General features: G+C 34.2%; 1 long non-coding RNA gene across 1 annotated transcript; it reads right to left on the reverse strand.

Annotated features, from left to right (window-relative positions):
* Positions 1 to 2,645: 2,645 nt before the first annotated feature.
* On the reverse strand, positions 2,646 to 4,132 carry LOC131599431 (uncharacterized). Its single transcript, XR_009282764.1, has 4 exons — positions 3,881 to 4,132; positions 3,704 to 3,753; positions 3,024 to 3,315; positions 2,646 to 2,903 (listed from the first exon to the last, which is right to left on the reverse strand). It is a non-coding gene; the product is annotated as an uncharacterized LOC131599431 (long non-coding RNA).
* Positions 4,133 to 24,626: the final 20,494 nt, after the last annotated feature.

Raw genomic sequence — 24,626 nt, forward strand, 5'->3', positions numbered from 1 at the left:
TTGAAGTTGCCCACTCTCCTAGAGGCTATCTTCTCTCTCAATCTAAGTATATTTCTAACATTCTTGAACAAGCTCTCCTTTCTGATACTAGAGTAGCAGACAGTCCTCTTGAGTTGAATGTGAAATATGCTCCATCTGATGGTGTTTCTCTACCAGATCCCACATTATATCGTACTTTGGTTGGCAGTTTGGTGTACCTTACTATTACTAGACCAGATATTGCTCATGTTGTTCATGTTGTCAGTTAATTTGTTGTTTCTCCTACTATAGTGCATTGGGCAGCTGTTCTTCGCATATGTCGTTATCTTCGGGGAACCCAATTTCATAGCCTTCTTTTCCCCTCATCATCCTCATTGGAATTACGTGCTTATTCTGATGCTGATTGGGCTGGCGAACCCACAAATCGTAAGTCAACCATAGGGTTTTGTGTCTTTCTTGGAGACTCTCTTATTTCTTGAAAGAGTAAGAAACAAGATATTGTCTCTCGTTCTTTTACAAAAGCTGAGTATCGTGCTATGGTATCCACCACTATTGAAATAGTTTGGCTGCGTTGGTTACTTTCTGATATGGGTGTCATTCTTTCTGAGCCAACTCCTATGTATTGTGATAACAAAAGTGCCACTCAAATTGCCCACAAATCGGTATTTCATGAACGTGTTAGACGATAAGGTTGGTCTAGAGGGGGTGAATAGACCACTGTTTTCAAATTTTACGAAATATTAGTGTTTAAAAACGTGATGCCCCAGAAACAAACAAATCGTCTAGAACGATCAAGCTATTGGATGCCGGATATGTGTGAAAAAAACTAGATGAAAATAATGAAACGAACTTTCGTACTTCAACGTGATTACCAATTTGTTAGTCTACACACAATATGTAATTACTCACAATCAACTTTTTAACGTAATTGAGCAATAGTTGAGTTTGGAATTTTATCAAACACTTGGTGAGCGCTTTTCACCAAGTTTCAACTTTTGATCAAATACGGATTTTACCACAAACAAATATGAAAAGATAAAGCGAAAAACAAGAAAGAACGCGGTATTTGTTTAAGCAGTTCCCCTTGTCGTCCTCGCGTAGGGTACGTCTGCCTCTAACTCCAAATGGAATTAGGATAGTATGTATTAAATGCAAATTGTCTTAACAAGAGAAGAGTTTACTGATTACCAAATACAATAGTGCAGTAAAATTGAATCTAAACACTTCTCTTCCCTTGATTCAAGTAGAACCAAGTGATTGTCGACGATCCTGATGAATCTCAACCCCGATCCTTCATTCTCTAATCTCCAATTGCTGCTAGCTTGTTGAGCGAATTACAAATCCCTCAAACCCTTAAGCACAGTCGGATACTTGTGAAGCAAAGCGATCTTCAAAAACCCCCAAATCACACTTGATCTTGGAGGACAAAACCCTAAGGTTTTATTCAAGAAAAACCCACAATCTCTTAACTCGAACAAGAACTGAATCTACCGTCGAACGTTATCAACACACGCTCCTCACCATGATTAACAAGAATTGTTATGTGTAGTTGTCAATGGATGAGTGAGAGATTGAAGACGATAAGAGCCTTGTGTATATCTTTCACTTTTCTTGTTGCTTTGACAAAACTAAAATCATTTCCTTTTATTCCAAGAGCATTAACAGCAAAACAAACAACAGAAAATTAAGATTCGAGGTGAAAAGTCGACCTGAAGAATAGGAGACTCGACCTGTTCAAACCCGTGGTTCCACCAGCTGTGTAGAAGACTAATTAGCCGAGAGAAGTTCAACCTTTGCTTGTGATAAGGCTATGAGTTCATCTTAGAATCAAACCAGGAATAACAGATTGTTGAACACACCTAATGAGGACACTAAATTTTTAATGAGTAATTTGAGGGATATCAGTGTCATAAATAAACCAATTCGAAGAGATCTTTTCTCTGTCTTGGATGAAGAGGAAAAGTTCACTTCAAATAAGGAAAACCTAGAAGATAGTACAAGTTGCAAGTCACAGATGCAAAGAATTTTTTGAAGGCTATAGTTTTAGTCCTAATTTCCATTCCGCTGAAAGAAGTACAAGTGCCTCATTAAATAAAGAGAACCTGACTCCAATAGAAGCCTAACAATGGCAGTTAGAGAGAAAGCCTCTTGAGTGTCATGATACCGCAGGGTTAAGGAAAAAGAGAGAGAAGCGGACACCGTTAAAGCCACTAATGAATTCTGGAGGCAATCACAATTCGGAAAACTCAAGTCGTTTAAAAAGTCCTCTTTCTGCTGCAAAAGAAAACCTGACTCCTTGAGAAGCCCAACAATGGCAGTTAGAGAAACCCCCCAAGAGGGGGCAGGCCAAGATGAACTATATACTCAACATCCACCACACCAATATTTTTCATATGATCACCCTGTTTTTCATTTGATCACCCTGCATATACAAACACTTTTAGATCTAATAAATATATAATGCTGTCTAAAAATTAAACTCGAGAATACTAACAAACTCACGACATTCAAATCACTGACCGAAAAAGCAACAGATTATCAAATATCATTAGAGTCATGGCTTAATATATGGTACGTATAAAGTTTCACGTATATTAAAGGCATTACCTGGTTAATCCTGCAATATTTCCTCGCAATATGATTCTTGAGAACCTTCTTGATGGCAAAAGAGCCAGTCCAAACTACAAGTTCCATGATATAACTAATATTTTGTTAGCTTCAAAAACGAAAATTGTCACCGAATTTCTTAGTTCTTAATAATTCAAATATGATTCAATACAATACAATAACCTCAAGAGTTTGCCAATACCAAATGACCCAAGAAAATTCCTGACCTGCTTAGATTGACCATTTCGTCCATCAATGCTGGTTCGTATTACATGTCATGTTTCAACACCCACACCGTCAATGATATCAAGCTCACTCTTTTGAAAAGTATAAAACCATGAATCAAAAAGAAGAAAATTATAAAAGTATAAAAGTATAAAAGAAATAAAGGCACCAAATCTTAAAAGCGTTATTTGTGATGAGACTTGTTTCCTGACCTCTCACTGCAGTGGCTTTCATGAAAGCATCTATATCTGGATCAAGTTTTATTCTAGCCTGCTTATTTTTGTTGTCAATTCTACAAGTAGATCATGACTTATTCCAACTCCCAAGCATCGTCCCAAAAAGTCAAGTGAATATTTTACTGCTATTTCACCTTGATGTTGATTTAGTTGTATGATATATGCAAATGTTCTTTGTGGAAAAATTTTGATGCAGCCACAAGGAAAATAATCCCCAAAAGATATCAAAAGCTCCAGGCTGATTTTCAATGTTAAGCTAAAATAGATCCTGATATCAAAAGGTAAAATACATATAGAATAAAACAACACTTAACAAATATATTTGAAAAAATATAAAGAACAGAATGAAAAATCAATTAAGAGGATGAAAAAGCATAGAAAAAACAAATACATTTCAAACACTTAATAATAAAATAGAAGTTGTTAACACTATAAAATACTCAACAAAGATGAACACCAATCCATTTTAAAATAATATAAAGCAAATTATTTTTGTACAATTCCATTTCAAAACAGCTCATTCAAAAGAAGGTATTCATTTCAACACTATACAACACATAAAAAACAGTATACATTTCAAAACAATCCATTTGAAATACTTAAAACACAAAGGAAGCTGAAACAAAATATTATTTTTCCAAAAACAGGATACGAACCTCATAGAGACGGAAAAATGCACAAGATGAGATGACAAAAGCCATGAAACCTAGTATATGAATCAGAAACAAATGTCACACAGAAATAGTGTCAAAATTAGTAATCTTTAAAATAGATCTACATTTCTAATAATAAAATAAAATCAAAAGATGTTGAGAGAACTTGAGATTACTCACCTAACTACTGCAAGATCTATGTAGAGTTTGTTTTTTTTTCAATTTCTCCAACCAATATTACCGATCTAACTCTTGTAAAAGAGGATCTAAAACTGATTACACTTTCTTCCTCTTCATTTTTTACAGCTTTTTCCATAACTTTTTCTCTTTTTCTTTGAAACTGAAAAGGAACTGTGGTGGCTGTTAGGGTTGGGGGAGGTGAAGATAAAGAGAGAGAGAGAGACGACGAGAGAAGAAGGTGAAGATGAAAAGAGAGACATGAAATTTGAAATAATAGGGATAGTAGTGAAAAGTTGAGGAAATGGAAAAGGTGATTAACCGGACAATAGGTTAACCCGGATAATGGTGTGTATTAAGGAAAATTTGAAAAAAGTGAGTGCCATTTGGAAGTATGGGAATAGTTGATTGGTTGGAATAAAATTTTGATTTAGCAAATTATAATTAAGGGCATTTGTAAGTGTAATTAAATTTTGGTAGAAGGGCAATTTAGGGTGTTTAGTGGCATGTAAGTTTCTTAGTTAGGTAGTTGATTATTATCCTTCATTACATATACAAATAGGAGATTACTACTTTTAGGAAATAATAAAAATAGAAAATTAATATTTTAATTATTATTTTGCACTACTATGTTGAAATACAACTTTGCCATGACACATTTATATAAAGGGATCAATATTTGGTTACCCAAGTCATATTCTCAATATAGTTATTGAAAATTGAATTTCTTGTAATGAGTTCTTCTTTACCCAAGTCATATTTGGTTACCCAAGTCATATTCTCAATATATTTTATTAGCCATGTACTATTTCTTGTGGTCACAGGTGAGTAGTAAACAAATATCATACCAATTCTAATTTTATAGAAATATTCATACTTAGTTAAACTTGTTTACAATTTTTTAGCTTTTGCAAAACATGTTTGCGATCTTCTATAAATATGTCTCAGCAGATAAGGTGTCCTTTATGCAGAAAATCTATAAGGTATTTATTAAGTAATTAATTTTAAAATATTAAAGAAGATGAAATAGAATTCCATTATAAAATTGTTAGTATTGATTTCTTTTTATTTTTGAGCAATGGAGAACATTTTAAATCGAACATAGTTCTTTGGGACGCAATATAAGTCTTGTATCCTAAGGAAGTAGAAGCAAGAAAAGCAACTATTGACCTAAGAAGATCAATTGATTTTAGGACAAAGCCACGTAAAAGTTCCAATGCCGATGCTTTTCAATTTTTTGGTTTAATGTTACTTTGGGCTTTACCTTTATTATATGGGTCTCGTTAACGTGTGTCCTGTCCTTAGTGCATCCGAGTTAAAATGCTACAATTATAAATTATGTGTTAGAATATTTTTATAAATAGGTCATTAATTTGTGTCTTTTTGGACACAGATTAGTATTAACCTTATTATATTAATTTATGTTAAGATTAGATATTCAGATCTGAAGCAAAAATAAGTTTAGTTTTTTATAATATTTTGAGACATAAATTTTTAGTTTAAGTTTTATGTGGCAAGATATTTTTTTTTGGCTTATCTTTACAGCATGTTGATATGACAATAAAAAAACATGTTTGTTAACGGTATTTTTATGATAAATTTATAATTTATTTTACTAATTTATAGTATTTTAGTAATTTATAATTTTTTTAAAATAAAACAATTATATTTATTTTAATTTATCAACTATTAATTTTATAAAAATATTTCAATTAACTTATCATCTATAAATTACTGATTATAAGCTATATCTCATGAGCCGCTACTTTCACCGAACAAAATATATCTAGTTTAAGACATTTATAAAATTCATACTGATATATTAATTTAAAAAACATGATCACATGCAATAATTAATGAATAATGATTTTTGTTACTCTTGAATTTTTTATTTTAGTACACAATTGAATAATAATAAAACGAATTTTTTATCAAAAATATTAATTAATTTATAAAATATTTATTTAAAGAAAACTATTAAGGTAATTTATTATTCTCCTTAATCCAATCATAATTTTCGAATCTACTTAATATAAGGCTGTCATCAAACAAAACCTATTTAAAATTTCAAGTTTAAAAGTACTCCAACAAATAATAGGAAAACCTAAAAAAAAATATGTATTTAAATTACATATATAAATTTAGAATTTATTTAAAAATAAGTATTTAAAAATTTAGGTTTAAATTATAACTATTTACAATTTTAAAAATAATATATATAATTTTAAAATTCATAGATAAAATATTATTTATGTATTAAATACCAAATATTTTGAGTTTGTTGTAACTCGTTTTTGATAGCTGAGTTTTCACTTTTTAATTTGAAAAGATTTTCTTTTAACTCATAATTTTCTGCTTTTAGTTTTCTAGATTCCTTAAAATCAGATACCAGACCATGTGTCAGGTTCTTGTATTTGATTCGAAGTTTATGATATTTCAAGAATTTCTGATAAGCTATCTTCTAGTTGAGATCTAGAAAAGTTAGAGAATACTTCTTCTGAGTTTGATTTTGATTCAGATGAACTGGCATCACTTGATATGCTGGCCATCAAGGCAATGTTGGCACATTCATCTTCTAATTCAGATTCTACTTCAGAAGATTCTGAGCCGTCCCATGTAGTCATAAGACTTTTCTTCTTTTTTTTGAAACTCTTCTTTGGTTTCTCTTTCTAAAGTTTGGGACAGTCACTTTTATAGTGACCAGGTTCCTTGCATTCGTAACATACAATTTCCTTGCTTCTAGACTTTCTATGTCTAGAAGATGATCCAGAGTGATCTTCTGATCTTCTAGGGTTTCTGAACTTCTTTTGTCTGTGCTTCCAGAGTTGTTGGACCCTTCTGGAAAGAAGAGATAGTTCATCTTCTTCTGATGAAGAACCTCCAGAGCTTTCTTCTTCTGCCTGAAACGCGTTAGTTTTAAACTTATTTTTAGAATTGAAAGAAAGAGACTTACCTTTCTTTTGGGGTTCATCTTCTTCAAGTTCTATCTCGTGACTCCTCAAGGAGCTGATACATTCTTCAAGAGATATTGCATTCATATTCTTGGCAAGCTTCAAAGGTGTGACCATGGGTCTCCATTTCTTTTGTAAGCTTGTGATGATTTTCTTTACATGATCAGTTGTTGAGTATCCTTTATCCAGAACTTTCAATCCAGTAACAAGAATTTGAAACCTTGAGAACGTAATCTCAACTGTTTCATTTTCTTCCATTTTGAAAGCTCTGTACTTCTGAATGAGTGCAAGGGCTTTGGTCTATTTGACTTGAGTGTTGCCTTCATGCGTCATTCTCAGAGAATCAAAAATGTTTTTGGCTGAATCTCTATTTGTGATCTTCTCTTACTCTCTGTATGAAATAACACTTAGAAGTATAGTTTTGGCCTTGTGATGATTTTTGAACTCTTTCTTTTGTTGATCACTCATGCTTTTTCTTTCAATCTTCCGACCACTTTCATTTACCGGATGTTTGTAACCATCTGTTACCATAGCCCAGAGATCAGCCTCATGAGCTAGAAAGAAACTCTCAATTCTGTCTTTCCAGTAATCAAAGTTTTCTCCATAGAACATTGGTGGTCTTCCGCTGATTTTGTCTCTATCATCATAATGTTGTTTTTAACTGGTTCTGTCATAATGTTTTTCTTTAAGGATCTTTTTCTGACACGGTTAAGTGTATGCCCCAGAACAGACGCTCTGATGCCAATGGAAGAACCGAAAAACACAATAAGGGGGGTTGGATTGAGTTTTTTCAACAAATAAAAATAAAGGACACGCTTGGTTATCCTGGTTTGTTTGAATTCAAACTACTCCAGTCCACCCTGTTAAGGTGATTTCGCCTCTCTCTTATGAGGTCTTAATCCACTAATCAAACTTAGATTATAAACACTTAAACAACCGTTTAAGTCTTCTCAAGAACAACCACAATCCGATTTTCTCAAGGTATTACAATTACAAACTTATAACTTAGTGTCCAAACAAATTGCTTCTTAAAAAGCTATATCACAACTGTCGTGTATACACATGATTTTAGCACTATAAAAATTAAGAGATAAAAACGATTAAATAGGTTGTTTAGAATTATGATACTTCCATCGAAGATGCGAAGATTGTTTAGTTCTATGTCTAAGAAAATTGATTTTGTCAACACAATTTTATTTTGAAAACATGCATCAAACTATTAGGATTAATTCTTGTAAATATTTATCTTAATTTTTTTTAATAATAAATATGTATCTCTTATTTCTAATATAGATTCTTGTAAATATTTATCTCAATTTTTTTTAATAATAAATATGTGTCTCTTATTTTTAATATTTGTCTATGTTAGATATTTATTCTTTTTTTTTTATATTAATCATTGACAAATATTTCTCTATCATTATTCATATGTGTATGTAATAAATATTTGCCGTGTATTTCTACATGAAAAATGCTAAATATCACGAACATAGTCATCACGAATATTCGTGAATAACCTGTCGCTTATGTTGTTTGGTTTTTTTGTTCTAAATAAAAACTGGTGTCTTTAAAAATTAACACCACTTCACGTCAATTGTATTGATTTCATATGCATTGGCACTTGAAATCAAAATGTAAAATTAATATTAAAAAAATTCAATCATGAATCGTTTTTAGTGATGTGTTTATACAGCATGAAGAAAATTAATGTATGAAAAAATTATTATTCATATATTATATATTTTTTCATTTATATTTTATTGCATATTAAAGAAAATTAATATTGTAAGAAATTTTATAATTATAATAAAGTATCACAATTTAATATTTTATTGAATAAATATTAATGTGTACATAAATAAAAATGTAATCTTATAAAATGACACATGTCATTAAAACAGAAAAATTATATAAGAATTTATTTGGATTTATGGTGGTAGTTCTTTATCTCAAATTTATACAATGATAGTGATGGAAAAATTCATCAAAGATATTATAGTAAAAATATAACTACAAGAGATGTCAATTATAACTACATTGTTTTAATATTGATTAGAAAAGAAACATTCGTGAACAAACTATACTATTTGTGTTATAACAAAAACATGTAGTGTAATGGAAATGGTTAGTGGAGAGAAACAAAGACAAAGCCAAGAAAAGTGGAGAAAAATAAAACATTTTGTGTGCAATGATTACAAAGATTTTATTCCTTTTGTCCTATTATGTGAGCAACAAAAATCATTTCCATGCACCACAACAACAATTTCACACACCCAAATTCACGTGCCCCACCTCTCATACATTTTACACAGCCAAGAAATTATTAGGAACCGATTCAATTTTCTACATAACAAACTTGAAATCCCCTATCATTTTCATTCTCTCCCACTTTTCAAAAGAATACAAAAATAGACTAAACTCTTCTTCTCCAACTTTCAAACACAAAACAAAAACAGAGTGAAGATGGAAAGGATGGTTATTCAAGCTATGGAAAGGTTTGTTGGTGTTGCTGTCAACAAGCTCATGGAAACTCTCTTACTCAAGGTAATTGAGAGAGCCCAAGGTTTTCTTCCTTCTGTTCAGCAACCCCTTGCTTTGGAAGAAAGGAACCAGGAAACAGAGCTAGAGCAAGCTCTTGCTCTTGAACCCATTGCTGCTCCTTTGGTTCATCAAGAATCCAAGATGGTGGAGTTCTTGAGTTTGATTGGGAGAGGATCTCTTGGTTTTATTGACTACCAAGTTGAATCTTATGTTGGAAGAAGGAATGTGAATTTAAAATCCATGGAGTCTCCCCATTTCTTTGTTGGGTTTTCTCATAGTGAGTGTCACCTTAAGGCTTCCGCAACTATTCATTCAAAGGATGAAGAGAGGAGTCAAATTGTAAACCGCAATGTGCAACTCTCCATGACTGCCTTTGTGGTTGCCGTCGGAGTCGTGGCACTTTTTTTCAAGCGAAGCAGGTCGGAGACTACCGCTTCAGAGGAAGGAGAAGATGGAGTAGGTCCCACCACAAGTGGCTAATATCAGTTTAATTGTAATTAATTAGTTTAGCTGCATTTTTAAAATTGAAGTGTGGAATTATGGTTAATTCCTAAATTTTGTCTTTAGTTCATGTAATCAAAGCAGCTCACCTTTATTATTAATCCCAATTTTCTTATTAACTCATTAATTGTTATTTACTGTCTTTTTAACGCATTTTTTAACTCATTTATTATTCCAAAAGTAACATTAAAAGTATAATTTATTTATTACTTATTTTTTATTTGTCTTAATTTTATAATAATATAGTTTCAAATACTGTTATATTAAAAACACAGTAATATGAAATGGAAGGACGAGTTATAACTTGTGAAATTACATGTTGCATTTCAAAATGGTATTGTACTTGGTTTGTTGCTATTGGTAACGAGCATTCATAACTAATTTGACAATTCTGTTTAATTTCTTTTTGAATACATGCTCAATATAGATGTTCTTTGATAGAATTGAACAGGCGCACACCCTCCTATGTTTTTTTACCATTCTGTAATTTGAAATTCAATTCCATAGAAACACCAAAAATCCATAATCCAAAATTCAATTCCATAGAAACACCATAAACGAAAATATGTAACGATAAGTTTTAAATGGCCAATGCTTATTGACTACATGCTTCCAACAGCAAACTGCAAACTATTATATTGTATATCATCCAAACATTTACACTTTTTACTTTTCCTATTAATTTGGGGATAGAACAGGAGTTTGTTCACCATTATTAATAAACTGTAATAAAATATCTTGTGTTCAAGTAATTAACTATTGATTACTCCATTGTAATAGTCAACATACAGCTGCAGCTCGTAGGGAAAGAAAATCTGAAATTTTGTTGGTATAGAAGTCTGGATGTATGGCTTTGTTTGGACTCTGAAGCATTGCCGTTGTGGTGACTCCAAGAGGACAAGAAGAGTTTTGCAGCCCACCATTTGTCCAAATAATATGTCAGTGTCTAATCTTTCCCCAACCGTGCATATTTGTGACTTTGAAATGCCAAATCTGTTCAATAAGATGACAACACAGTCAAAGGAAATTATCATGTAAACAAACTTGTGTAACAATGTTTGAAGGCCATTGAAAAATGCTCTGCCATCATGAATTTGGAAGTATTAGTTCCACCAACATTTTTAAAATTATGATACTTCCATCGAAGATGCGAAAATTGTTTAGTTCTATGTCAAAGAAAATTGATTTTGTCAACACAATTTTATTTTGAAAACATGCATCAAACTATTAGGATTAATTCTTGTAAATATTTATCTTAAATTTTTTTAATAATAAGTATGTATCTCTTATTTCTAATAAAGATTCTTGTAAATATTTATCTCAATTTTTTTTAATAATAAATATGTGTCTCTTATTTTTAATATTTGTCTATGTTAGATATTTATTCTTTTTTTTTATATTAATCATTAACAAATATTTGTCTATCATTATTCATATGTGTATGTAATAAATATTTGCCGTGTATTTCTACATGAAAAATGCTAAATATCGCGAACATAGTCATCACGAATATTCGTGAATAACCTGTCGCTTATGTTGTTTGGTTTTTTTGTTCTAAATAAAAACTGGTGTCTTTAAAAATTAACACCACTTCACGTCAATTGTATTGATTTCATATGCATTGGCACTTGAAATCAAAATGTAAAATTAATATTAAAAAAATTCAATCATGAATCGTTTTTAGTGATGTGTTTATACAGCGTGAAGAAAATTAATGTATGAAAAAATTATTATTCATATATTATATATTTTTTCATTTATATTTTATTGCATATTAAAAAAATTAATATTGTAAGAAATTTTATAATTATAATAAAGTATCACAATTTAATATTTTATTGAATAAATATTAATGTGTACATAAATAAAAATGTAATCTTATAAAATGACACATGTCATTAAAACAGAAAAATTATATAAGAATTTATTTGGATTTATGGTGGTAGTTCTTTATCTCAAATTTATACAATGATAGTGATGGAAAAATTCATCAAAGATATTATAGTAAAAATATAACTACAAGAGATGTCAATTATAACTACATTGTTTTAATATTGATTAGAAAAGAAACATTCGTGAACAAACTATACTATTTGTGTTATAACAAAAACATGTAGTGTAATGGAAATGGTTAGTGGAGAGAAACAAAGACAAAGCCAAGAAAAGTGGAGAAAAATAAAACATTTTGTGTGCAATGATTACAAAGATTTTATTCCTTTTGTCCTATTATGTGAGCAACAAAAATCATTTCCATGCACCACAACAACAATTTCACACACCCAAATTCACGTGCCCCACCTCTCATACATTTTACACAGCCAAGAAATTATTAGGAACCGATTCAATTTTCTACATAACAAACTTGAAATCCCCTATCATTTTCATTCTCTCCCACTTTTCAAAAGAATACAAAAATAGACTAAACTCTTCTTCTCCAACTTTCAAACACAAAACAAAAACAGAGTGAAGATGGAAAGGATGGTTATTCAAGCTATGGAAAGGTTTGTTGGTGTTGCTGTCAACAAGCTCATGGAAACTCTCTTACTCAAGGTAATTGAGAGAGCCCAAGGTTTTCTTCCTTCTGTTCAGCAACCCCTTGCTTTGGAAGAAAGGAACCAGGAAACAGAGCTAGAGCAAGCTCTTGCTCTTGAACCCATTGCTGCTCCTTTGGTTCATCAAGAATCCAAGATGGTGGAGTTCTTGAGTTTGATTGGGAGAGGATCTCTTGGTTTTATTGACTACCAAGTTGAATCTTATGTTGGAAGAAGGAATGTGAATTTAAAATCCATGGAGTCTCCCCATTTCTTTGTTGGGTTTTCTCATAGTGAGTGTCACCTTAAGGCTTCCGCAACTATTCATTCAAAGGATGAAGAGAGGAGTCAAATTGTAAACCGCAATGTGCAACTCTCCATGACTGCCTTTGTGGTTGCCGTCGGAGTCGTGGCACTTTTTTTCAAGCGAAGCAGGTCGGAGACTACCGCTTCAGAGGAAGGAGAAGATGGAGTAGGTCCCACCACAAGTGGCTAATATCAGTTTAATTGTAATTAATTAGTTTAGCTGCATTTTTAAAATTGAAGTGTGGAATTATGGTTAATTCCTAAATTTTGTCTTTAGTTCATGTAATCAAAGCAGCTCACCTTTATTATTAATCCCAATTTTCTTATTAACTCATTAATTGTTATTTACTGTCTTTTTAACGCATTTTTTAACTCATTTATTATTCCAAAAGTAACATTAAAAGTATAATTTATTTATTACTTATTTTTTATTTGTCTTAATTTTATAATAATATAGTTTCAAATACTGTTATATTAAAAACACAGTAATATGAAATGGAAGGACGAGTTATAACTTGTGAAATTACATGTTGCATTTCAAAATGGTATTGTACTTGGTTTGTTGCTATTGGTAACGAGCATTCATAACTAATTTGACAATTCTGTTTAATTTCTTTTTGAATACATGCTCAATATAGATGTTCTTTGATAGAATTGAACAGGCGCACACCCTCCTATGTTTTTTTACCATTCTGTAATTTGAAATTCAATTCCATAGAAACACCAAAAATCCATAATCCAAAATTCAATTCCATAGAAACACCATAAACGAAAATATGTAACGATAAGTTTTAAATGGCCAATGCTTATTGACTACATGCTTCCAACAGCAAACTGCAAACTATTATATTGTATATCATCCAAACATTTACACTTTTTACTTTTCCTATTAATTTGGGGATAGAACAGGAGTTTGTTCACCATTATTAATAAACTGTAATAAAATATCTTGTGTTCAAGTAATTAACTATTGATTACTCCATTGTAATAGTCAACATACAGCTGCAGCTCGTAGGGAAAGAAAATCTGAAATTTTGTTGGTATAGAAGTCTGGATGTATGGCTTTGTTTGGACTCTGAAGCATTGCCGTTGTGGTGACTCCAAGAGGACAAGAAGAGTTTTGCAGCCCACCATTTGTCCAAATAATATGTCAGTGTCTAATCTTTCCCCAACCGTGCATATTTGTGACTTTGAAATGCCAAATCTGTTCAATAAGATGACAACACAGTCAAAGGAAATTATCATGTAAACAAACTTGTGTAACAATGTTTGAAGGCCATTGAAAAATGCTCTGCCATCATGAATTTGGAAGTATTAGTTCCACCAACATTTTTAAAATTATGATACTTCCATCGAAGATGCGAAAATTGTTTAGTTCTATGTCAAAGAAAATTGATTTTGTCAACACAATTTTATTTTGAAAACATGCATCAAACTATTAGGATTAATTCTTGTAAATATTTATCTTAAATTTTTTTAATAATAAGTATGTATCTCTTATTTCTAATAAAGATTCTTGTAAATATTTATCTCAATTTTTTTTAATAATAAATATGTGTCTCTTATTTTTAATATTTGTCTATGTTAGATATTTATTCTTTTTTTTTATATTAATCATTAACAAATATTTGTCTATCATTATTCATATGTGTATGTAATAAATATTTGCCGTGTATTTCTACATGAAAAATGCTAAATATCGCGAACATAGTCATCACGAATATTCGTGAATAACCTGTCGCTTATGTTGTTTGGTTTTTTTGTTCTAAATAAAAACTGGTGTCTTTAAAAATTAACACCACTTCACGTCAATTGTATTGATTTCATATGCATTGGCACTTGAAATCAAAATGTAAAATTAATATTAAAAAAATTCAATCATGAATCGTTTTTAGTGATGTGTTTATACAGCGTGAAGAAAATTAATGTATGAAAAAATTATTATTCATATATTATATATTTTTTCATTTATATTTTATTGCATATTAAAAAAATTAATATTGTAAGAAATTTTATAATTATAATAAAGTATCACAATTTAATATTTTATTGAATAAATATTAATGTGTACATAAATAAAAATGTAATCTTATAAAATGACACATGTCATTAAAACAGAAAAATTATATAAGAATTTATTTGGATTTATGGTGGTAGTTCTTTATCTCAAATTTATACAATGATAGTGATGGAAAAATTCATCAAAGATATTATAGTAAAAATATAACTACAAGAGATGTCAATTATAACTACATTGTTTTAATATTGATTAGAAAAGAAACATTCGTGAACAAACTATACTATTTGTGTTATAACAAAAACATGTAGTGTAATGGAAATGGTTAGTGGAGAGAAACAAAGACAAAGCCAAGAAAAGTGGAGAAAAATAAAACATTTTGTGTGCAATGATTACAAAGATTTTATTCCTTTTGTCCTATTATGTGAGCAACAAAAATCATTTCCATGCACCACAACAACAATTTCACACACCCAAATTCACGTGCCCCACCTCTCATACATTTTACACAGCCAAGAAATTATTAGGAACCGATTCAATTTTCTACATAACAAACTTGAAATCCCCTATCATTTTCATTCTCTCCCACTTTTCAAAAGAATACAAAAATAGACTAAACTCTTCTTCTCCAACTTTCAAACACAAAACAAAAACAGAGTGAAGATGGAAAGGATGGTTATTCAAGCTATGGAAAGGTTTGTTGGTGTTGCTGTCAACAAGCTCATGGAAACTCTCTTACTCAAGGTAATTGAGAGAGCCCAAGGTTTTCTTCCTTCTGTTCAGCAACCCCTTGCTTTGGAAGAAAGGAACCAGGAAACAGAGCTAGAGCAAGCTCTTGCTCTTGAACCCATTGCTGCTCCTTTGGTTCATCAAGAATCCAAGATGGTGGAGTTCTTGAGTTTGATTGGGAGAGGATCTCTTGGTTTTATTGACTACCAAGTTGAATCTTATGTTGGAAGAAGGAATGTGAATTTAAAATCCATGGAGTCTCCCCATTTCTTTGTTGGGTTTTCTCATAGTGAGTGTCACCTTAAGGCTTCCGCAACTATTCATTCAAAGGATGAAGAGAGGAGTCAAATTGTAAACCGCAATGTGCAACTCTCCATGACTGCCTTTGTGGTTGCCGTCGGAGTCGTGGCACTTTTTTTCAAGCGAAGCAGGTCGGAGACTACCGCTTCAGAGGAAGGAGAAGATGGAGTAGGTCCCACCACAAGTGGCTAATATCAGTTTAATTGTAATTAATTAGTTTAGCTGCATTTTTAAAATTGAAGTGTGGAATTATGGTTAATTCCTAAATTTTGTCTTTAGTTCATGTAATCAAAGCAGCTCACCTTTATTATTAATCCCAATTTTCTTATTAACTCATTAATTGTTATTTACTGTCTTTTTAACGCATTTTTTAACTCATTTATTATTCCAAAAGTAACATTAAAAGTATAATTTATTTATTACTTATTTTTTATTTGTCTTAATTTTATAATAATATAGTTTCAAATACTGTTATATTAAAAACACAGTAATATGAAATGGAAGGACGAGTTATAACTTGTGAAATTACATGTTGCATTTCAAAATGGTATTGTACTTGGTTTGTTGCTATTGGTAACGAGCATTCATAACTAATTTGACAATTCTGTTTAATTTCTTTTTGAATACATGCTCAATATAGATGTTCTTTGATAGAATTGAACAGGCGCACACCCTCCTATGTTTTTTTACCATTCTGTAATTTGAAATTCAATTCCATAGAAACACCAAAAATCCATAATCCAAAATTCAATTCCATAGAAACACCATAAACGAAAATATGTAACGATAAGTTTTAAATGGCCAATGCTTATTGACTACATGCTTCCAACAGCAAACTGCAAACTATTATATTGTATATCATCCAAACATTTACACTTTTTACTTTTCCTATTAATTTGGGGATAGAACAGGAGTTTGTTCACCATTATTAATAAACTGTAATAAAATATCTTGTGTTCAAGTAATTAACTATTGATTACTCCATTGTAATAGTCAACATACAACTGCAGCTCGTAGGGAAAGAAAATCTGAAATTTTGTTGGTATAGAAGTCTGGATGTATGGCTTTGTTTGGACTCTGAAGCATTGCCGTTGTGGTGACTCCAAGAGGACAAGAAGAGTTTTGCAGCCCACCATTTGTCCAAATAATATGTCAGTGTCTAATCTTTCCCCAACCGTGCATATTTGTGACTTTGAAATGCCAAATCTGTTCAATAAAATGACAACACAATCAAAGGAAATTATCATGTAAACAAACTTGTGTAACAATGTTTGAATGCCATTGAAAAATGCTCTGCCATCATGAATTTGGAAGTATTAGTTCCACCAACATTTTTAAAATTATGATACTTCCATCGAAGATGCGAAAATTGTTTAGTTCTATGTCAAAGAAAATTGATTTTGTCAACACAATTTTATTTTGAAAACATGCATCAAACTATTAGGATTAATTCTTGTAAATATTTATCTTAAATTTTTTTAATAATAAGTATGTATCTCTTATTTCTAATAAAGATTCTTGTAAATATTTATCTCAATTTTTTTTAATAATAAATATGTGTCTCTTATTTTGTAACACCCCATACATAACTGACTAGTATATTATGCATGAAACGTTAAAATTGATATTGAGTACATACAAAAGCTATAGTTATAGAAAGATCCATATAAAATACAACATGAAATTCTACTAAGAAGCATAATACATGAGTCTTCAATGGATCTTGCACAGCGGAATGACAAAACCAACGAGGTCTTCGAGCCAACACCACTTCCAAGTCTTCAGTCCAAACCTGTTACTGACCAAACGCTACTAACTGCACCTGAAAAAATATAAGTTGATTGGGGTGAGATTACTAAATCTCAGTGAGTCCTCCTATCCTATGGGTCCACTCGGTTCTACAGGGTACATGCATCAACAAAATCGAATCCACCATTGATCCGGGGTTTATCCTCACGTCCGGTACAAGCACGGAGAAAACAAGGAATCATCCACCATTGGACGATTAATGCAGATATACAATTATATAAGCAACCAAGTATGCAAAACCCGCATCCATATACGGGGAATCCAGAAGTACGTTAATACCACTAGACTAAGTTACTAACACACCCTCGGTGGGTTCACCCATGTCTATTTGTCAAGAGACTTACACAAGCACCCTGCAAGAATGATTAAATGGGTTCGCACAAGCCTACATGGCTGCGAGATGACCTTGCCTAAGAGGCGACATCGTCCCATTAACCATCTGTACGCACGTGGTGTTAACAGCAAGTGCAACACGCCGTCTTGACGCATGAGCCCATCCGGATAGGAACCTAATGATGTAGCCTACATGGCATCATTAGAGATGGTTTACCTGTTATGCGTAGGCTTACTTAGCCGCATAACGCCATCATACCGAGCACGCGAGTGTGTATACAGCAAGTGAGTAAAACGCCTTCAGGCCCTCACAAGCACACTGCAACGGTAGTTCAGGTATGTGCCTCTGGGATCCAAGATCAGGGAAGTCCCACAGACAACTCAAGGACCCACGATCCGAATCGTAACTTAGTATCGGGTCTACTTCGATTCTAGCATACCACACGCATAACAAGCGTCAATCACAAAATACAATCAATACCGATCGTTTAACCAAAACGACGGTGTTAGCAGGATTTTCATGTATAAAACATAATGGCATAACATTCTCAATTATGGATATCACATCACAATAAGCAATAAACAACCATGCCATGCTTAACACAAGAATTATTATTCAATTGGTAAAGACATAAGTTCCCATACTAATTCGTTGATTCACTAAGTGGGGCTCCACTATTATTAAATCAATAATTCTGGTTTGGGGACCTATTTAATTAGAAAGTACACGTCGCTAGCTTTCCAACGATATAAAGTTTGCGCAATTCCGATACCCGAGCAGGAAGTTATGACTTTCTAAAGTTTGCTGATTTTTGCACTTTTGCCCAGCGTAACGGGTTACGCCAAAACCGTAACCGGTTACGGGCACGAAAAACAGCCCAGAATTGCATTTTCAGCAGCGTAACCGGTTACACCAAAAACCGTAACCGGTTACACTGAACCAGAACTATTTTTCTGCATTTTTAGGAGCTCTAAACCAGTCTCAATTGTCCTATATCAATTCCAATCATCATGATTCAATTCTGAACGAATTTCCAACATGCAATAGTGATCTAATGTACACATTACATACATAAAACACAATCTAAGCATTAATCAAGCATGCATTACATAAAATTACCAATTAGCAATTTATCACATTTATCATTCATTTAAGCATGCAATATGTTTATCTCAATCTAAACCCTTGACATGCATTCTTCCCCAAATCCTACCCAAGTTCTATCTAAAGGACTCACCTTGCTAAAATGGAGGTTTAGAAAGATGATGTTTGCTGCCATTGGACTCCCACCATAGCCAAAGTTTCACTCCATCTTCATCAAATCCGTAATCACACTTGTACCCACTTTCAGCATCACTGACACAACTTCAAGGTCAGTTTTCTCCTTCGAAACAGAAGCTATGAACGCGAACCATAGGTGCAAATCGAAGAGAAATTCGTTAGCTATCCAATGGGACCAGAATCGTTACGATCGGAGTTACGAGTTGAGAGATATACCTGATTTAGTGGAGCTGTATCATGGGTTGCGAAAATGGAAATTGATGAACTTGAGTTCTCCTTTCTTTCTATGCTTCTAAGCTCTCTCCCTCATAAATTCTGATTTTGGAAAAGCTACTACCAAACAATGCCTTAAGTTCATGCAAGATGTGTTCAAAGTCCAATTTGTCCCCCAACTAAGCCATAACTACAATCTTGCCATTAGTTGGTTTCTAACCAACATCTTTCTATTCCAACTAACTTCTCTTATTTATCATAATCCATTATTTCCCTCTTAGCACTTCATAATTATATGAATAATCATGCTTAGACCAATACGGGGTATTACATTCTCCCCCCCTTAAAATGAATTCGTCCTCGAATTCTTTCTGATCACCACGGAAACCACGTGTCCAAATCTATACCAACCAGGGGATGAAATATTCCTTACATTTCTCTTCTGATAATCTCACTACTCTGTATGAGGGTCATTCCATACGAAGAAACATAATCTGCCAAAACATCTGCGTCCCACTATGCATGGTTAGAACCTTGACTCTCAAGCAACATGTCCATCCAGATACTTCGTCTCGACATATCTGGGGAAAGATCCTTCCAGGGTCCTTGACCTTCACTCCTCTGCACTGAATCTCCAGAACTTCAAAAACTCTAATAATCCACTCATGTCAAATATCCTTAATTTCCGCTGACCTACCCTGGACTTCCATGCCTTCGAAAGCCGTAATACTCTATCTGTGTCGGGCGTGCTTAGTTTCAATCTTCGCTGAACTTATCCTTGCTCAACACACATTACTAATTCACTCTGGCTCCTTGAATTACTTCCCATCCAAGCATTCTTGCTACAGTATTCCTCTCTATGACGACACTTCAAATTATTCTCCACCAAAGTCCAAACAATGACGCTAGGCGTTAACCAAATGTCTTGGTCTTAACTTCTGGTTTCCAAAGTCTTAGGATGATTGTCCCAAATTTACCTTTATCTATATACTTAATCTCCTTACTTTAACCCTTACTCCTGTTTAGACATAACAACTGTCACTGCAAACCACGAAGGTGTAATCGTCTTGCAACTATCGCCTTGTCATCCGACAACTTCGAACAAGATTCTACTGATAAGACGCGAAATTCAACAACTGACCTGTAACCATTGTACCAGTCTTCCTGTACAATCATAGTACACAAGGCATAACTACAAAGAGCTTGCGCCAACTGAATGCCCTCTCTAGCCTTCAGCATTTCGACGGTCTGATACTCAGTCCAACCCTTGTGACTCGCAAGCTAAATTGATGACCTACGAACATCGGACCGCATGCCATCCACAAAAATGTATTCCCAAGCTGGTCCATTGACAACACCTCTCGAGTTATGGTGATCCTTGAGAGACTGGAATGGACGAAACGCTGCTCCGACAATTTCCCTTAGGAAGATACTATCATCCCAACATAAAATCCTACAAAAGTCTGTTCGTTCCTACCTCAGACTTATCTGATTCTTCCTTGATCCGTTGCGCTACTCTGATCCCAACAAGTCACACACCTTGAAATCCTCTGAGTCACGTTATATCCATAATTCACTTAGTTTCCATTACTACACAACAGTTCCTTATCCACAGTTATCCAATTACAACATGTTCCAGAACTCCATATACATCCATCATCAACTACTACTCGTCAAAGTTGCATACTCTCCAGAATCAAGCTTCTACTTACCCTGCCATTCCATATAGTTCATCTACCACAACTTAGGTACACGTTTCATCCTCAGGACATTGAAACCCAAACACTCACTGACTTAGAGGTTCGTCCTTGTCGCTGATTTCCACAGTGTATATCTGCTATGTTTTTCATTCCAACAAATCTTTGTTGCTCAACCGGTATATCGAATCCTTCACGACATACTGCAGTTCATGATAACTCTAGCAGTTTTACACGACTTCTACCCAACCACACACCTTCATTCTCTTAGCGTAGTTTTACCTCTGATAACTCGTGCGACTTACTGATATAACGATCCTCCCATAGCCACACTCCATCCACACAGTCATCTAACGTATGTTCCACCTCTGACCTAAACTGTCTTCCTTGGCGGCTGCATCCTTCATTGTGGTGCTTCTAACAGTCTGAGTGTAGCCACAATGCAAGAAATTGCACTTTGCACTTTGCACTTCGAACATCTCTCTTATAAACTCCTTAGCAGTTCCTAAACCAAAATGTCCATGCCTTACCAAGATTAACACTTCTCCATTCAGAGTATCTAGCAATACCTTACCGGACACATCATACATCGAGCCGATCCAAGATACAACCTGCATATTCCATCACCGGTCGCCATTGGTACATGATATCCACTCACTATGCTGACCAGGATATCATGACCGCACATGAGTCTCACTCTAGACACTCATGCAAAATTGCCAACCTAACACTTCATGAAACGAGAACGTCTCCAAGGTACAATCTGATACTAACTCACGCAATCACGATCACTCAGGGTCTCCATAAGTATAGTATTGGATCTTGATCCATTTCACCATCGGCTGTCTAGTTATTCCTCTACTATTGAGTGCGACGCATGGATCCTTATCCCACATACCTTATGAGAGTCTGGATCTGTGTCTCACGTGTGCCAAATCAAAATTCTACCTTGAGCTTCAGATCACCTTTATCTCACACATGTCGGAAAAAGGATGACTCACGCATCTTGTGCACAATAGCGATACTGTGGCATTATACCCGTCTGGTAGTACCAACATGGTGGTCCAACTCCGAGGCCATGTATCCAGGTAACCTACCTCAGTGGCGTATGATGATCCCCACGCGTATCCTATAGTTGCAACCGACAAGTGTCTGAACAGGCCTCCAATAGGCTCGTCGTTCCTCAAGTCCTTAGAATCACACTCCTCAGGATGCTAAAACTTGAGAGTACTACACATCAAGGTTTACTTACTCAGAAAGCCAAAACGCTAAGCACGAAGAATTGAAGTTCAACTTCGGGTTACCATGCAGTGCGGGTACCCACTCGTCCCACGCATGCATGAGATTCCAAGGATTATTCCGTCCAGATAGGAATACCATGGTTCCTAAAAACCAAATCAACTGCGATCATCCTATTGACGTTTCGGATAGATCTTAGTTCTTACTCGCTTGAACGCCCAACGCCAAGTGTAGTTCTATGGCTTCACTCGGGGTCAGACAAACAACAACTAACAAGAGCTTAGGTCACTGCATTTCACGCTTCTACATCATTTCATATTCCATCTAGCGTAGTTCTAGAACTTAAATAAAAATGACAAGAACGGAAGTGCATGCCCTCTTCCACCGACAAGGTATTCAAGCTTCGCCAATTTTAAGTTACCACACTCATACATTCCACCAACATCTACTAGGTAACTACTCTCGATTAGGGTGCTTCAAGTTGGATCAGGATCTATTACTTCATCCATCCAATTACTGTCCGTACTAGCACAAACAGAAAGGTCTGACTCCTCTGTTCGCATTTCCAAGGGTTATTCTGTCCTATCAGCTCATCAGTCGCACTCAACACCAGCAGCATCATCAGTACTGAATCTTACTAATTCTCAGCTCAACACCTTCGGAGAATCCCACTTACAAGGCTCCTACTCATTCCTATTTGGATTTCCCTTGCTATTACCAAGACTTAGAGAAATCTTCACTTCGTCCAATCAAAATCCTGGGGGTTCAAGCTGTCTCCATCCACACCTTGACAGTTTTGGTATTACTACTTTGTGTCGAACGCTCTCCTTAAGCTTGACGACTCCAATATCATCCACTTAAACGTCCAACAATTCATTACTCATCCCACTCCAACAACTTAGGTTCACAACCTTACCGGCTTACGAGTCCTCGTGGCGGCTCTGCCGTAATCCTACTGTCTCACACTCAGTCGATGAGTTGATCAAGTTCAACAACTGAATGAGATATCAGTAAAATCAGGCTAGCAACGCACACTTGAGAGGAGGAAAAGGAATTGCTAGTGATGTCTCATGGCTCGGCCGAGAATCGACCTGCTCTGATACCAACTGTAACACCCCATACATAACTGACTAGTATATTATGCATGAAACGTTAAAATTGATATTGAGTACATACAAAAGCTATAGTTATAGAAAGATCCATATAAAATACAACATGAAATTCTACTAAGAAGCATAATACATGAGTCTTCAATGGATCTTGCACAGCGGAATGACAAAACCAACGAGGTCTTCGAGCCAACACCACTTCCAAGTCTTCAGTCCAAACCTGTTACTGACCAAACGCTACTAACCGCACCTGAAAAAATATAAGTTGATTGGGGTGAGATTACTAAATCTCAGTGAGTCCTCCTATCCTATGGGTCCACTCGGTTCTACAGGGTACATGCATCAACAAAATCGAATCCACCATTGATCCGGGGTTTATCCTCACGTCCGGTACAAGCACGGAGAAAACAAGGAATCATCCACCATTGGACGATTAATGCAGATATACAATTATATAAGCAACCAAGTATGCAAAACCCGCATCCATATACGGGGAATCCAGAAGTACGTTAATACCACTAGACTAAGTTACTAACACACCCTCGGTGGGTTCACCCATGCCTATTTGTCAAGAGACTTACACAAGCACCCTGCAAGAATGATTAAATGGGTTCGCACAAGCCTACATGGCTGCGAGATGACCTTGCCTAAGAGGCGACATCGTCCCATTAACCATCTGTACGCACGTGGTGTTAACAGCAAGTGCAACACGCCGTCTTGACGCATGAGCCCATCCGGATAGGAACCTAATGATGTAGCCTACATGGCATCATTAGAGATGGTTTACCTGTTATGCGTAGGCTTACTTAGCCGCATAACGCCATCATACCGAGCACGCGAGTGTGTATACAGCAAGTGAGTAAAACGCCTTCAGGCCCTCACAAGCACACTGCAACGGTAGTTCAGGTATGTGCCTCTGGGATCCAAGATCAGGGCAGTCCCACAGACAACTCAAGGACCCACGGTCCGAATCGTAACTTAGTACCGGGTCTACTTCGATTCTAGCATACCACACGCATAACAAGCGTCAATCACAAAATACAATCAATACCGATCGTTTAACCAAAACGACGGTGTTAGCAGGATTTTCATGTATAAAACATAATGGCATAACATTCTCAATTATGGATATCACATCACAATAAGCAATAAACAACCATGCCATGCTTAACACAAGAATTATTATTCAAT

Source organism: Vicia villosa, linkage group LG4 (genome assembly GCF_029867415.1).
Source record: "Vicia villosa cultivar HV-30 ecotype Madison, WI linkage group LG4, Vvil1.0, whole genome shotgun sequence".
Lineage (NCBI taxonomy): Eukaryota > Viridiplantae > Streptophyta > Magnoliopsida > Fabales > Fabaceae > Vicia > Vicia villosa.